The 17,220-nt window shown below is 40.0% G+C and overlaps 1 protein-coding gene across 1 annotated transcript in view; it reads left to right on the top strand.

Moving 5' to 3' along the window:
- The first annotated feature begins 16,053 nt into the window (after nucleotides 1-16,053).
- The window catches only part of ndnf (neuron-derived neurotrophic factor), a 12,222-nt gene continuing 11,055 nt past the window's right edge, over nucleotides 16,054-17,220 (top strand). Inside the window, exon 1 of the mRNA XM_017423380.2 lies at nucleotides 16,054-16,488. The gene's annotated coding sequence lies outside the window, so the exon portion shown is untranslated. The remainder of the gene's footprint in view (nucleotides 16,489-17,220) is intronic.

The following is a 17,220-nucleotide window of genomic DNA, read 5'->3' on the forward strand; positions in this document are numbered from 1 at the left end:
GTTGTAACATATAATCACACCACACACACACACACACACACACACACACACACACACACACACCTACTCTATTTTTGGGCATCTACTCTATATAGTGCATATATATATATGCACTATATAGAGTAGATGCCCAAAAATGAGTCTCAATGCTCAAGTGCTGCACCCGCTCCCATTCTAATCCATTCATTAGGTTTTTATTTCAATCCTGATGGATGGTCTATTTTTTATTGTTTTTTATTTGATTGTTAACAAACGGGACAGTAATTTTTAAAATAGACAGCTTTTATTACTGTACATTACATCTTTATTCACATATTCTATGTGTTTTATTTATTCATTTTAAGGTCAACCACACTCAATTAAAAATCTAAAGTAATTTAGATTTTAAGAAGCACTTGTATAAATTTCAAGCGAACAAGTTTGGTGCTAATATGTTGCAATCTTTCTAAAAGGTTTTACATTCAAGTAGCCGTGCATGGTTAAAAAAATCACTAATTTGAGCCGTGCTGAGTTCAAAGACAGTCGTAAATGATGAATATCTGCTTTGAAGAGCCTATCGATTAAAGGTGGATCAGCTTGCCATACTTCCAGCTCAGTTCTGAAGGCTTCTCTGCCTATCAGTATTCAGGCTACAATCACCGTGCGTGCGTGTGCGCCAGCGTCACGTTACGCACTGACACCAGCAGCTAAATATAGTTTTCTGTGTCAGCGCATGTCTGGGGAGCTGAGTCTCCATCGCCTGTTCTGTACTCAAAGCTGACGAGAGACAGCAGCTCTGTATGATCTACCAGCCCCGCATGGCTGCTGGCAACTCCTGTCTGCGTCAGGTTCAAATAAAGACAAGACAACAAGGCAGGAGGGGTCAGGAGGCCTTTTCCCCTGAGCAGATCAACAGCCTCTCATTTTCACATCCAAACAATCAGGCAGCTATTGTCTGGACAAAAAGTTTCACTGTGGCTCTTCGGAGCTTTGGTTGTGAGAACACAGCAGTGGTTTTGTATGAATACTGATTCAGCACTCACACTGATGTTTTCCTTGTTTTTTTTATTAATTTATTTTATTTCTTTCAGTCTATTTACTTCTGCATCCTGTTTGCTCTTTTAGCCATTCTTATATAAAAACACTCATTTCTTTCGGGTAATGGGTGCTGTAACTTTTTTTTCTTGTAACTTTTAGTAACTTTTGTATTTTTCAAAACGTTTAATTTTATTTACAGATATATTCCCCGTAGAACTACACTGAGATTCCTTCGGTTCCTTCAGAAACATTGTCCTCTTTGAAATCAGCTTCTCCATATTTGTTGTCTTCTGCTACTTTTTTAAAGGTTTAAATTAGACTAAAACTAATTTACCTTTTGCTGCTTGTAGCTAGCATTTTTACAATTAGGTTTTTGCTTGCATTTTGCTACTTCTACCTTTGAAAAAGCCCTTTGCTACTTTTATCATTTATCTAATATTTTGCTGCTTTTAGCTGGCATTTTTCTACTTTTAGCATTTGCTGCTTCTAGCTGCTACTTTTAGCTAGCCTTCGGTTACTTTTACCTTTTAATGCTTAGAACTAGCATTGTTCTTCTTTTAGCTTTTAGCTAGCATTTTGTTTCAATTAAGTTTTTGCTTGCATGTTTGCTACTTTTAGCTTTCAGCTAGCCTTTTGCTACTTTTAGCCTTTAAATAACTCTTTGCCACTTTTCACATTTATCTAATATTTTGCTGCTTTTAACTAGCATTTTCTTACTTTTAGCTTTTACTACTTTTTATTAGCATTGTGTTAGTTTTAGCTTTTAACTATCATTTTGCTGCATTTAGCTTTTACTCAGCCTTTTGCTACTTTGACCTTTTGCTGCTTTCAGCTAACATTTTGCTATAATGAACTTTTTGCTTGCATTTTGCTACCTTTAGCTTTCAGCTAGATTTTTGCTACTTTTACCATTTATCTGTTTTGCTACTTTTAGCTTTTATCTAGTGTTTTTCTTCTTTTTAGGTTTTAGCTAGAATTCTGCCATATTTAGCTTTTAGTTACGGTTTTGCTACTTTTAACTAGCATTTAGCTACTTTAATTTTTTAGCTAGTTACTTCTTTTAGCTTTACCCACTCTGTTTAAGCTTCTTCTCCAGATTTCAGCAGTTATGCAGCACTCAGCTGTCACACTGCGTTTCTGGGTTTCTCTAGTTTGTTCTCTGCTTCTTATGTGAAGGACTGAACCTGAGTGAATCACCTGAGTATCTGTATGTAAATGGTTAATGAGGAGAACTGATGTGGCTGATATGACGGTAGAAGCAGTGTGCAGGATCTCAGCTCAAACTCCAGTCACAGCACCAACCTGCTTCGTCATCCAGCATGGCTTTAAAATGGAGAAAGGAGTCATTTCAAATGAACACGGGGACTATGTTGTTTGCAAAAATGTCATGAATGTTTCAAAACAGGAAGCCTAATCAGACACTCCATCATTTTATTGTTATTTACAAGTGATTCATGAAATATTTAGATTTACATTCCCACAGTCTGAACACATTAAAATGATCAATGGCAGCGTTTGACTTCGATTACTGACATCTTGTTCTCTTCCTCTTGAGCTCCTCCGAGCTGTAAGAAGACACCCCGAGCATGGGGTCCCAGATGGGACGGTCCCACCAGTGAGGGTGGGGGGCAGGTGTGGTTGCCGCAGTTGGTGGGGAGCACCAGTGATTAGCCAGGCCCAGTAAGTGCTGCAGGGAGTTCAGCGAGTGCAGACTGCCAGCTGCTGGTGTCTGACGACGACGATGAGCTGGGGGGTGGAGTGGATGTTTCAGGGTAGGGGGTGGTCCAGTCGCTGACACCGAGCTGCCCCTGCTCAACTTGACACTTAAATGACTAACCTGAGCAGAGTTTTCTATGGGCTTATACATTTTGATCAAGCGGCATTGCTACTTTCACTCATCAGAAAACGCCTGACCTTTCGAACAGTATCAGATGTCAACACGTTGGTTAGGTCTGTTTCGGTCTCTGTCATGCTAGAGCTGTAGTCGTCATAGCAACAGGTCATCTGCATTTTCTTTTGTGTGCCTGATTAGTGTGTTTGGCCTCTGTATGTTTAGCAGGCCTGGGCTGATGGCACTGATCAGCTGTTTGACAAACCCATCCATCAGCGGTGATGACTCTGTTTTAAGGATTATCAGGGTGTGTTTTTTTTCTTTTTGACGTCCAAACGCTGATCAGATCACGTTAAAGTTAAGGGCTTGGTTCACACATTACAAAAACAAATCGATAAAAATTATTTTTTTGCAACAGCATTTGAGGCCAAGTCCCATTCTGAGAAATACGTTAATGTTAAAACAAAGATGAATGTAATTAATTTGTCTATGAGTCAAAGAAAGTGAAAGCAAAACATTATCGTCCACCACTGAATACCTATCTTTAGTTTACTTATATTCACTGATCTGTGGGATTTTTACTGATATCTGATGTGATTTTTACTAGTGCATACGGACACCCCTGATATATTACTGTGCGTAGCTTCAGTAAAGGACTTTATGGGTGAGGAGGGGGTGCCCTGGCCGACTTGTTAACTATAACACCTAAAAGCATAGCTTGTTAGCACACCTCCTCTGTGTGTTTTTGTTGGGTGGAGGAACAGGACGTACCGGACTGAAGAAGCCAAGTTCTAACGATCTGGTTCACTGGTTTGGTTTCTACATCAGTCAAAAATACCTGCTTGCATTTTTCATTTTCCAGCCACGGCAAATGGGCTCTAAAGCTCCTTTTTTTTCAGCGATAACAGCTACAAACGTCTTCTACCTCTGATTCTAATTCTGCAACGTTAGACAAGCGTTTCACAGTCCGCTCATCAGAGGGCTTTTTGTTCCAACTTGCACCCAGCGTGCCTTCCAGGATGGAGGTGTCTTTGTTGCAGTAAATTGTCCCTTTGTTGCTTCCCTCTGAGCTCAGAACGGCCCTTTGTGTTTGCTGACTGATAAAGCCTCAGTAAACAGCCACCTCGGTCAGACACATGTGCGCACGCAGATACGCAGAGCCAGAGGTGTCGACAGCCGTGTTGCAACCTTAAAACCACGCCAAGGACGAGGTTATCTCGCATCTCGTCTGGTGCTTAACCTGAGACACGTCTGAATCGTTGTGAAAGAAAATCCTCAGAATTAAAGCACTTTTATGGCTCGATGAAGAAAGCTTATCAGGCTGACTGGGTGGTGTAGGTTTCTGCACAAGGGATGACTTTGAAGGTGTCTGATCCTGGTCCTGGAGGGCCACTGTCCTGCAGGTTTCACTTGTTTCTCTGCTCCAACACACCTGATCTGAATCAATGGGTGATTAACAGGCTTCTGCAGAACATGAAGAGGTCATTTAACCTCTGAATCAGGTGTGTTGGAGCAGGGAAACAAGGAAAACATGCAGGATAGTGGCCCTCCAGGACCAGGGTTGCCCACCCCTGTTTTAGATGTTTCCCTGCTTCAGCACACCTAGTCAGAACAGATGGGAGATTAACGGACTGCTGCAGAACTTTGGGACGTACTGTGGAAGTAATTCAATGTTTGAATCAGGTGTGCCGGACTGGGGCAACAATGAAAACATGGAGGATAGTGGCTGTTCAGGACCAGAGTTGGACAACATCACCTGAAAGGGATATCCTGGTTATTTTAAAATGCGATTCGGTGGAAAAGTTGTGAACAATGAATATCTTGGCTGTCATAGATAGTAGGGATGGGGGCATTTAGTGAGGATCTGAGTTATTTTTTAAATTTTATTTTGTTTTAAGTTTATTGTTTTCTTCATTTTGGTTGTTTCTGTGTTTAGTTTTTATGTTAAGTTGTTGTGTAGTCTGCTCCCTGTGCCCTCTGTGTGCCATCACTCCTTCTCCCAGTAATTCCTATTTCAGCCAGGCTCTTCCTCTCACACCTGTTCCATGTTGCCAATCAGTCACCTGTTTCCACTTCTTCGTTACCCTCGGCCTTTAAAACCTGTTCATCTCCATGCACTGCCTGGTTCCCCGTGTTCACCGCTGCTGTAAGTTTTTGTTATTTTTGTTTTTGCTGCCACGACAGCTTTTTTTGTATTTGTCCTTTTAAATAATTTTTTTTTTCTTTAGAGCTCCTTGTTTGTTTGCATCTTGGGTCCAAACCATTCCAACCACCTCACCTGACACATTTTAAGCAGAAACACTGTTTGAATTTGTCAGTAACTGTTGAACTTTTCTTCCCCTGCACCCTCCGATCCACCTGCAACCGCTCCAAAATTAAGACAAACGTGCTGCGATTTATGCTTCTTTACAGTGCGCGTTTACTCACACAGGGCTAATTAATATAGCGCAAGTGTCAGCAAAAGACAAAGTGTGTAAAAGCAGAAAAAGCAGTCGAGCGAGAATCTCAGCTGCTGCAGGTTTTGTGTTTTCATTCAAAATAAACTATGTCCACACAGTTGGGGATTGCGGTGAATTAAAGTTCACTCACCCCAAGTTCTGCAGCTGGAAACTCACTAATGAAACTGAGTGCTGCTGCTAGTCCTGTTAGCCAGGGATCTTTATATTCTTTCACCCGTTCAGTGTGGATGGGGATGCACATTATCCGTCAGTAAAGCTGAGCTCACCCATGACCGTAGATTCCAATTTATAAAAGTACGGCGGCAGAATCAGACGCTGGGAAGCTCTGAGTTGTTGTTTTTTTGGCAGCATGCACTAGAAGTACTACAGCTAGCTGCCGCTGCCACTATTTGCTCTTGTAATGAACCATGAAATTCTTTGTTAGCTTGGCTGCATTCAGACTAGCTGTTAGCTCATTGGTCCAGTCTGAATGAAACTCAGTTTCTCCTTTCTGAGGTTGTCCAAAGAGCTGTCTACTACATGTAAGATATTAGCTGCTCATAGCTTCTCCACAGAACCTCACTTCATGATGAACATAGCTTTAAGCTGACACATTTGTCATGCTTTAAACCCATTGGAACTGTGGCTTGGTGTGCCCCTGTTGTATCATGTTAAACTGTATGCAACCTTATATTTTGAGGTAAAGTAAAACAAGAAAAGCTTTAATTGTCTTAGATCAATATTTTGTTTTAAATCTTCGAGCTCTCTCAATCCCAACATCGCCTCGAGTGCTCTGCAGTGATTGTCTCCACGTCACATCCGTCTGCTCTCGTGGTTTTAACTTGTGTATTTCTGAGGGGGAAAAGGTGGCGTTATCGGCGTGAGCTTCCTCTGGCTCCTGCACAGAAGCAACGGAGCAGTGTTGCAACAGGAAGAGATAACAACCGCAGGCCTTCTGTTTCCCATGAGCAGCTGTTTTGGACAAAAACACATGAGCGGCACACCGAGAGTCTCTAATATCAGGCTTAAACAGGGCTTTAAAACATGCTGGGATGTCTGTTATACTGTATAAAGGAGAAACAAAGGGATCACATGGGCAGCTACACACACACACACACACAGAGGCAGTGTGTTTTCTGATTAAATCTTTGAGAGCACCTGTTCACCAGTGCATTATTGTTTGTAATGCAATTAGGTGTGTGTGTGCTTCTTCCTCCCTCTGTATAAATGTATGTGCGGCTGTTTGTTTGTGCATCCACATTGTCAGGGAGCGTCTTGTGTGTCTGCAGAGCGGAGCTGCAGCTGGGGTCAAGGGTCAATGGTGACAGGTGTCTCTGGCCTCCAGATGCCGTGTGGGAAGCCAGCAGGTGCAGCAGAAAACAAATGATGATGTTTATTACACCGAACCTCAGCTGATCACGTTGGTTTTGTCTCATACTTTCATCGTTAACGCTCAGTGGAAGTCTAAAAATTGAATGCCAAAGTTCTTGATTAGGATAATTTAGAATGAACTGAACAAATAACTATCATGGATAATTTAATCTGAACATTTATTTTGTCTTTTTCCAAGCATAAGAAAAGACTTTTTAAAAAATTCAAAGCCGCCGTACACAAACTTGGCTTTGTGTAACTTATAAATTAATCTGCATGTAGAGCGCCTAACCACATTAGCTATGTCCCAATCTATCAGTCAATCTTGTGCCTCCACTTTAGAAAACTTTATTTAAAATCCAAAGCATCCAAAACCTGAAAACCATAATTTCTGTCATTTGTGTCTTGTTGTTTTCTCTTTTCATACCTGCATTTGACCCATAAAAAAGTCTCAATGTATTTGAAAGGATATTGATGTCTGAGTCCCTGCAGGTTTCACGGCAGCGTGTACTTTAAAATAAACAAGTAGACAAAAAATGTGTAAACAAATAAATAATATTAAAAAAAATGGCAGTAATAATTTAGCTTTGCCATATTTCCTGGATAAATTGAAAACACTCAAGCAGGAACTTTTTATTTGTCCTAATATGTGATTCTGAGAGACTGCACACATTCAATCTAGCTTTTATTTTTATTTATTTAATTTGTTGGGGAAAACTTTGTCTCTGTAATTTTAGCTGAAATCCTCGAGACTAATAGAGCAACAAACTACTGCCACCTAGTGGTCGGAGCGGCATCTGCACAACACCCTGAGAATGTGAGAAGCAGTTCAAACAAAAAGAGAGCAGTTATTTTTCAGCAACCAAGTATTTTATTTATTTATAAGTATTTATTTATTTGTTAAATCCCCATTTGTTAAATTATTATTTGTTTATATATATACACACACACATATATATATGTATGTATATAAAATGCTTCACAGAATATTTAGTCATAATGATAGTAAAAATTACAATATTTTAGCTTCATTACATATATCCGCAGGGCACTTTGCTTGATAGGAGCAGAAAAATATCTCTTGCAAAGACAAGATTTTTTGCAATACACTAATGTTTTAAAAAGTGGAACCCCCTCCAGCTGTGCTGATAGTGTCTGAAAACACGGAGGAGGCTGAGGAAGGTAAATGAAGAGGATCAGCTGTGCCAAATGGGCTCATGAGCAGATTCAGAAAGACTTACAGATAAAATGGTCTGACCCTGTTCATTTTACAGATGATTACTGAAAATTTCTGCATACAAGGCAGCAGGTGATATGCATTCCTTCAAGAAATGCTACTGTAGTTTTGTGCATTACCCCAGTGGTCCCGGCCTTTTGTAACTGCAGCTTTAAAATACTGAGCGGAGTGACACTGGACTTCATTCTTACACACCGTATCAAGTCGTTGAAAATGAAAGGTTTTGACAATCTTATGCTTGTTAGGTCAGTAAAAAGCCCTAAAAGGTAAAGAGGAGGTTTAGGTATTTCATCATCAACAGCACATAATCTCATTTAAACCTTAAAAAACTTCAAAACAAGTTAAACAAATGAGTATTTTTGTTCATCTTCTGTGCCAAGCTGAATAAATCTCAAGTGAAAACTAGTCCTGTGTTTGGAGGAATCCAAATTTTGAGTCTTTTTCAGTCGTGCTGAAAGATTGTACTGTGCAGCCATTGTGAGCTTTTAGATAATTTAGATAGGATGTTGCTTACTTCAGCAAGGCAATGCCCGAATAGCCCTACTTTGTGATAACAGGCCTACCTGCAGTCCAGAAATATGACGAAGGAGGTGAAAAATACCCGATCCTTCCAGAGAATACAAATATAACCTGAAAGGCAGGAGGAAATTTATTTTTTATATTACATTCATGACTTAAAATAATGTGATGTGACTAATAGAAATTCAAGCATGTTAAATATATATATATATGTATATATTTACTAGTTACACCCTGTGCTTTACAAGCTTCACAACTTTGTAGAGAATAAACAGGCACAAAATCTGTCAGAAGTCTGCAATAAAAACTTATTTAATAAGTATTACAGCTATAGATATTAAACAAGAAATAGCTTTGTTAACTAATAAGATGGTAAATATTGCCATTGCACTTTTAAAAAGCTTGAAAACGTTCAGTTTTCAGATGAGATGGAGCAGCTCGTGTACAGTGTGTCTGTTTGACTCTTTGGTTGTTGTTGTCTTACTTACAAACTTAGTGTGTGGATAAATGTTCCTGCATGAGACAGTCGATAACCAAAAATAAATAAATAAATAAATAAAAAACTTACACTAAACCCAGATATTGTTCTAAAATCACCCTACAGACATGGCTGCAGTGTGTGCTCCTGGCCGGATGGGGGCAGTGTTTCCTTTCTAACCAGTCCCTCCTCTTGGCTCTTGTCCTCGTGTTCCTTTAGCAGAAATCACACGCGGGAATAAGAGACTTTATTCCTTAAACTGCTCAGATCTAATTTCCGCCCTATGTGACCACATTAAAGACACTAAAAAAGCCTTTGATATAGCATTTAATTCATATGTTTTCTAGTTCAGAAACCTGGAATTTTCATGTCAATTAATTTTTCTCCAGGGCCAGGGGCATGTGTGTGTGTGTGCGCGTGTGTGTGTGCGCGTGTGCAGGGTAATTTCATTCATTTCCTATCAGAACTATAAAGCCGAATTGCTCCACTAGGCTGTGATATTGTTGCTGGAATGTTCTCATAGAGGAGTGGATGCCTTTTCCCTCTAAAGTCTCCTCTGGGACGGGGGAAATCTCCTCAGCCGGCAGTACGGATGTTGATTATTTTTGTAGAAAGTGCCCCCTGACAGCGGCAGAACAAATCTAATATAGTCTGAGCACCTCACTGGGGTTTTCTTATGTCTCTGCGATGAGTAAAACAACCTCACTTTAGGAGCCACGCCTCAGACACTTTTTATTTATTGCCCACCATCATTATTAGCTCAGCATTATGATGCCTTGAGTTGCAGATATTTCCACTTGTTTATGTGTAACAAGCCGGTCTGCTCTTTGCTATAATAAAAATCTGTGCGCGTGTCAGCATTTGCATACAGTTATCATATTATGTGAGATGTTACTGCAGTAAAAGAGCAGCTGATTAAACTGGCCCTGCAAAGTGACCTGGGATGAAATTAAGCTTTGATTTAGGGGAACAACTTAAACTAAAGCTAAGCTGAATTCAACTGAAAATGGAGTGAATTTGTGCGACACATTAGAAACTGCTGGGTTAAATTTATAACTCAGTTGCTGGGTTTAGGCTGCTGGGTGGGTTCAATCAAATATTGGGTCAAAAAGTTTGACCCGGTGTATTGGTTGGAGATGAGTCGCATTATCTTTCATTTAACCAAAGTAATAAGATTGTCAGACAGACTGATGTTGGTTAATAAAGTGTGTCACTGTTTAAGAAACTAGAAAATGTCTTCAAAAATGCTTCTATGTTGAAAAAGGTCAAATATTTATGCTGTGTTTATGATTATGGTTCAAAATCTGAATTCTAAACGTATAGTAAAATCAAAATAAATGTTTTCCAAATGTTATTAGAGAAAAACTGACACCAAAACGCATATTCTTCTTCATAATGCGGCTCAGATCTTAACTTTGCTTCTGCTCCTGAACAAACCAAGGGGATCTATGCATTTTACAATAAAATTAAAGAAAATATCTCATTTAACTTTTGCAATTATCTCTGTACTCCAGCAGTTGTCAATAAGTAATCAAAATATGTGACTGAGAAAATGTGTGCTGCAACTAAAACACATTCAGATACCTTTAAAACAATAAAATCCACGCTGTGTTCATCTTCAGCAGATCTTTCAGCATGTTTTATACATAAATATGATTTGAGACTTTAAAAAAACTGGAAAAAATATAATAAAATAAACAAGTAAGACAAACATGCTCTACTTGGTTATTTAAATATAAAGGAATTCATTTAGATTATTTAAGATTATGTATATACACAATATATGTGAACATCTGGAATGTATGGAGTCATTTTATTTATTTATTTTATTTAACCAGGTAAACCCCATTGAGATCAAGATCTCATTTTCAAGAGGGACCTGGGCATTTAGAGGGGAAACTAGTATCAGGAGTCTTAAATGTGTGTGATTTAAAAAAAGAACAACTCTAATGGTTGTGGATTTAGGTCATGACATGAACACTGTATATCAGAACTGAGCAACTTTCTCTTCTTCACTTATTCTCAGTGTTGAATTTTCTAACAAAATCCTTTAAACCCCCATACAACAATGAGCAATTGCTCAGATCTTTTGAAGTGGGGTTCTGTAGAAAGGTTATGAACACCTAATATCTCATCTGTCGTATATAGCTTTTTGAACGATCTCAGTTTGGAGGAATAGTTTAAATCTGACAGGATTGTCGAGCTAATGGCTAGACCAGAGTGGAAAACAACTCTGATCTCAAAAACCTCAAAGTGGTTTATATGAATGCTGTTTTACAAACCCTAACAATATTGTCATGTTTGCATTACATGAGTATTTATATTGAACTCAAGGATCATTTTAAGCACAAGCAGCAGCTGCTAGCTATAGCACATCTTATACATACCAGGGCACTTCAAGCAAACATATCATAATAATCTGCTAGAATACCAGTGTAATGTGAAAGTGATGATAATGCAAAGGTTTATAAAACAGCATTCACATGAACTTTCCACAGAAATCCACTTATAAATCTGAAATATCACTTTAAAGTCAAGTTTTATGTGTCTTAGAGTTGAAATCTCTGACTCACATAAATGCCCTTCCTTGTAATTGGGTTTAAATGAAAATACAATAACAGATGTTGCTTTAAAACTGCTGACGTGTTTGTGACAGTGTCGACATTCATTTAAGAATATAATTACCACAACAAAAGTGCAGCCCTAGAGCTTGAGCCAATGTTATTTTAACAGCTCCTGTGTAAAAATGACAATGTGTAACTTGAACCAAACAAACTGCTGTAGTTCAAGCTGGCTCAACCCACTACCACTGAAATATGATTAAAAACACAACATAAACACTGAGTGACTAATGGAGGTAAAAAAATACAACCATAAATGTCATGAGAAATCCTAAACGTGACGACTTTGGGTTTCTGTTTTGGATTATTTACATGTGAACCTTAGCTGTGTGATCCGTTACACATGACATCATGCTCCTCCTGGTTTGTCCTCCTTACGCCTGAAGATGGAAAGCAGCGTGGCGGAGCCTCCTCCACTTGTTTCGGCCTCATTTTTGGCTGTGTTTACAGTGGGCATTCCGCGCCTGGAGCTGCGGCGCTCTAGAGTTTCACTAAAATGCCCGGGACAGACTTCTGTCTGGGTCTGCCTGTGAACTGAGAGTCTAAACCTTTGACTCTCTGTTTATTCCTGCCTGTCCCCGGAACGTTTCAGGCACCATGGCCACGCTGCGTACTCACCGGATAATAGGATGAAGTCGAACGCTGACAACAACCGCTCCCTTATTGAATAACGAGAGGAAGTTCGACCTCCCTGACACGACACAAGCTCTTCACTTCATCTGGTTTCAATCGTGGCTTTTAGTCTTCGGAAAGAGATTTTGAAGAAGAAGAATGGATAAATGAGTGGCCTAACTTTAGAACCACTCCTAAAGCCTGAAGACCCTGTTTGGTTCATCTCTGCACCAGTATGGAAGTTTACATCCGCTCCTCGTGGGCATGAATATCATACAGTATAAAATTTAGGCTTTAAATTATTTCTTTACAGCATTTTTTTTTATAATGAAAAGATTTTACTTCATACAACTTCACTGGTTAAAAAAAATAGATACACAAGTTTGAATTTATTTTAGATCTTTTCAAACCTTCATGGTCAAAATCACACATTCAGGCTAAAAAATATTCATACACCCCAATAACATTTGGTTAAATGTTCCTTTGTATTTATTCTTCTTCTAATTTATGCTTCTTTCATAATTCTGGCTGAATGTTTGACCACTCGTCTTGGTAGAGTTAATTTAAATTGGTTTGTTTCCTTGTCCAGGCCCTGATTTTAGGCATAGTTCATAAATCTGGGTTGAGGCTTTAGAAGAAGATCAATGTTAGCCTGATTTATTCAACCAGAAACCAGTTCTGATGTGTGTTTGGAATCCTTGTCTTGTTGGGACACTCAAATAAAATATACATTTCAAACTCCCTGCTGTTGATTTGAGGTGAAGTTGAAGATTTTGGAGGCGGTCCTCCTTATTCTTTATTCCATTCACTTTGTGTGATGCACTAGAACCACAGCATGATGCTGTCACTGCCATGCTTGACAGTTGGTACACTGTTTTTAGGTTTGAAAGCCTCACCTTGACTCCTCTGAATATACTTCTTGTCATTGTGGCATCTACTTTGGAGTGGGGGCTTCTTTTGTGGTTGGCTCCCTCAGGTGACGTTAAAATCCAGCAGTTTCCAGCTCATGACAGACATTGGTGGTTCTTGGGATGTTCCTGAACATCCTGAGCAACTTCCTTTCATCTGAGGGTGACGTTTCAACTCTTCTTCCAGACCTTGACAAACTGGTAACGTAGAATAGTTAAACGGATGATCATGAAATCTGATGTCCTGAAATGGTTTCAAAAGACTTTCCCAACTTATGTCAATCTAGATCTTGAGTGCTTTAGACCTTCCCATTGTACTGAATATTGCTCAGTCCTATTATGCAGGCAAGGAAAAGCAACCAGCTGCAGTCAATCATAATCACAAATGAGAAGTTACCAGGCCTCATCCTTGTCAAGTTAAGACATTTGGCTCTACTTATTATTTATTTTGTGTATATCTGTGCCCGTATGTATCATTGTAACACCCTGTGTGGGTTAAAGTTGTATGTTGTATAATCGTTCCATTCTGGAAAAAGAACAGGTCAGATAAATCATTAAAGCCCATAGTTACCATGACATTCATGTTCACGATGTGTAAACTTCTGACCACATCTGTAGCTCTCAGGATCTCACAAACCCAACTAAACAAAAAAAGTTTCCAAAGCTCCAGCCCTGCCTTATCTCCTGTATAAGCTGATGGAGGCGTTGTGTTGAAGGCCAGGTAGGTGCACAACGGGGTGAAGCTTGCTCAGTCCTGTTTCCTGACACCATCCTTCCCTCCCTCATTCCTTCCCTTGAACTGTAACCTCGTGTCTCTCCTCCTACTCTCCCTTGCTGTTCTCTTCAGAAAAGATGCCTCCAATATCACCCGGTGTGCAGACGTTTTTGGTTTTTTTCTATCAGGAGTGTATCTGTTAGAGAAAATGGAGAGATGTGTTCCATCTTCAGTAAGGTCAGGGTTCATACATTGTTTGTCCTCCTCACATCCCTTAAGAGGAGACAAGGGGTGTAAAATGATGGGGAGGGATGTTTGCAGAGTGCTTGTTTGTCTGGAGATGGCTCTCTCCCAGCTTAGTGGAGTTAATGATGAACTCAGCTTTGAGTTGGCAGATGGTAAAAATGCCCCTCTGTTTTTCTGCAGCGGTGACAGAAAGCCTCTCAGACGTGTCTCAGTGGATGTGTTTCACCTTTCAAGATCCATGCGGCTTCATGCAAATATGTTTCAGACCAATAAGGTAACACTTTCCATCCTCTAAGCATCACCTGAGCTGGTGGGGAAGTGTAAGGAGATCAGCTGTCAGACAACAGTTAGGCTGATTTATCCCCCAAAGCAAACAGACTGAGGTCAGGTGGCTCTCAGAGAGTCTTTTATTCAGGACTGACCTGTTATCAGATCGGCCACACAATATGGTAATGTCTTAAATCATAAACACGGGACAATAGTTTTCATTACGCATTGGGTCTGAGGTAATAGTAGGAAATGTTACACCAACAACGAGCGTACAGTTATGGAAGGCAATAACGGTTAAATGTGACTTGATATCTAAAAGTAAACGAGGCAGGCCCATTATAGGTCATAAAAAATAAAATCTCCTTCTTGGAAACAAGTTACTGCTACAAAACACAACAGTTATATATGAAATTAACAGTAAAAAAAAAACAAACGTGTTTTGTGCACAAACTTTTCTATAAATCAGTAAAAAATATAATTTTTTTTCTTCCGCAGCTCCCTCCATCTGCACTATAAACCTTCTCTGGTGTGGATAAATTTCCAAGATTCTGGCATGTAGCTGAGTCAGTGTATGTGCATGTGTGTGTGTGTGTGTGTGTGTGTGTGTGTGTATTCGTATTTGTGTGAATATCTGAGTTCCTGTGAATATATACACGTCCCCAGAGCAGATTCAGTTTCACAGCTCGGTGGTGTGGCTAATAGCACCACTCAGACCGGCCTCTGTTTCGGTCTCAAGGATGCTGAAATCACAAAGGACTACTTTTTATGGTCCTCGGGAATGAATAAGACCAACAAATTTGCAGGTCACAAGTGACTATGTTACTCAAATCCATGTGCAGAAAGAAATGCAGATTAAAATGTATAAATCTGTGGGAGTGTATTCAAATAGCAATAAAACTTTATGGTTTTGAGAAAACATTTGGGCTTTTTTATACATATAAAACACTTTTTTTCTTTAAAAAAAACCAATCAACTTATATTGTCATTACGCTTCTAAACGCTAGATGTCGCTGTTGCACTAACACTGTACCCATAAAGTGCTGCTGTCAGCCTGCTTCCCTACAGGTCTGTATTGATTATGAATATCTTCTGCGCCTCTATTTGTACTGAGCAGAACATTAGAATGACTTTATAATATTTTGTTTTATTGTTTACTTCCTTAAATCATATCTACAGTTGATTTGCAAGTTGTTGTTTTTTTTCACTCTCTATTTTATAGCCATGAAGGGAATACATCTTGCCACTTGTGATCATGCAAATTATAGCCTTTAAGAGCTTAATGGTGAGGCTGGTTTAACTGGTTCAGCTTGTTGGCGAAGATGCCCTCTGAGATCCTGCAGGAAGCCAAGTGTGCAACCTGCAGCCTGTCATGCAGAAATATCAACCACAGCAGCATCCTACAAAAAAATAAATAAATCCAGGTTTCTTGCTCCTCACCCCTGTCAAACCATACATTTTACAAGTGCCCCACTGGGACTTTCCCCCAGCTGATCAGGAGAACTTCGGGTTGTGGAACTGCAGCCTGTTGTGGTTGTGTTTGCACACCCAGCAGGTATCAGATAAAACTTGTCTGTATAGCCCGGAGGGTTGCGTGACTCTCTCTGCGCGAACCACTAATTTCCTGGGAGCATCAGAAGAAAGAGAAAGGAGTCTGAGGAGGAGGGGTGGCGGTGGTAGGGGATCCCCAGCTCTCTGATGAGTGCTCCAAGAATAAACTGCGCGTAAGTTTTTTTCTTTCTTTTTTTTTTTTTAAAGTAACCTATTCTTGCTCCTTGTTTTGTCATTTTGAAGTCCCCGAAGGAGTGGACTGGATTCTGTGCGGGGAGGAACAAGAAGAAGAAGAAGTTCGCACCAGCTTTTTTTTTTCTTGCCTCCAATCCAGTGGAGGTTTCAATAGCAGCGGCGCGGCAGGGGAGGGACGCACTGCCAGCAGTCAGTCGGGATACCCACTCACACACACACATACACACACACACACTCCTGCCCACTAGAGACTAGTTAAATGCGCAGGAAAACTGCAAACAGGCATCAGAGAGCTCGCTTAATCCGATTGAGAGGCACAAACAAACGCGTAAAAACTGAGGGAATACCGGACACCGGAGAGGACAACTTCACCTTTTTTATTTCTTCTGTGAAATCTCTTTAGTTTTAGTTTTTCTTTTTTTTTTTTTTTACTGGACTTTTGACAACAAGAGGCACGTCTTCAAAACTTCACATTCCGAGAGGTAAGAGTGTCTCATCATGTATGTGAAGATTGTGGCTTTTATCCTTCACGCGTCTTTTTTTGCGTCTTAACTTATTTTTATTGTTTATTTTGCAAAAGCAACTTTCCTGAAGCTTTACTTTACAAAAAGAGCAGAGAAGCTCTCAATGAGATCCTTGCTCTGGAAAACAGTGAGACAGAAAGAAAAGAGAAAAAAGAAGGGGGAAAGAAGTGGTTTCTGCGGTTTATAAACTCCGGGAAGTTTTAAAAAAAAAGTTTCAAACACTTTTCAATCAAGCCCCGGCTCGCATGCTGTTTTAATTTGGGCTATCTCGGTTATGGCTGAAGACTTGACGATTTTTAAGGGAAATCCTTTTGCCTTTTGTGCCTCCAGTTCCCATGCTCCCAGGGGTGACACACGCAGCACCCAGTAATAAAGGCGATTTATCAGTTCTCTAACTCCCTGCGCGCTTCTCCGCAACTTTAGCTGCGAAATTAGACCGTTTTTCCCCCCTCTCACCCTTGCTGAGTGTCATCTGTGTGCGCCTTTACGCACCAGTTTGGTAAAAGGAGTGACGCGCCTTCCTTTAACCTGTAAGTGGGAAATGAATTTAAATGATTCAGGGCAGATTTATACGAGTTTGGGTCATGTTGGCTGTTGTTTCCCCCCTCATCCGGTCTATGTGAGAACCCCTTGAGAGAGAGAGACCCGGAGCTCGGATTTGCACTACCCCCCGCCCCCCCCCCCCCCACC

The sequence above is a fragment of the Kryptolebias marmoratus genome, linkage group LG24 (assembly GCF_001649575.2).
Source record: "Kryptolebias marmoratus isolate JLee-2015 linkage group LG24, ASM164957v2, whole genome shotgun sequence".
Lineage (NCBI taxonomy): Eukaryota > Metazoa > Chordata > Actinopteri > Cyprinodontiformes > Rivulidae > Kryptolebias > Kryptolebias marmoratus.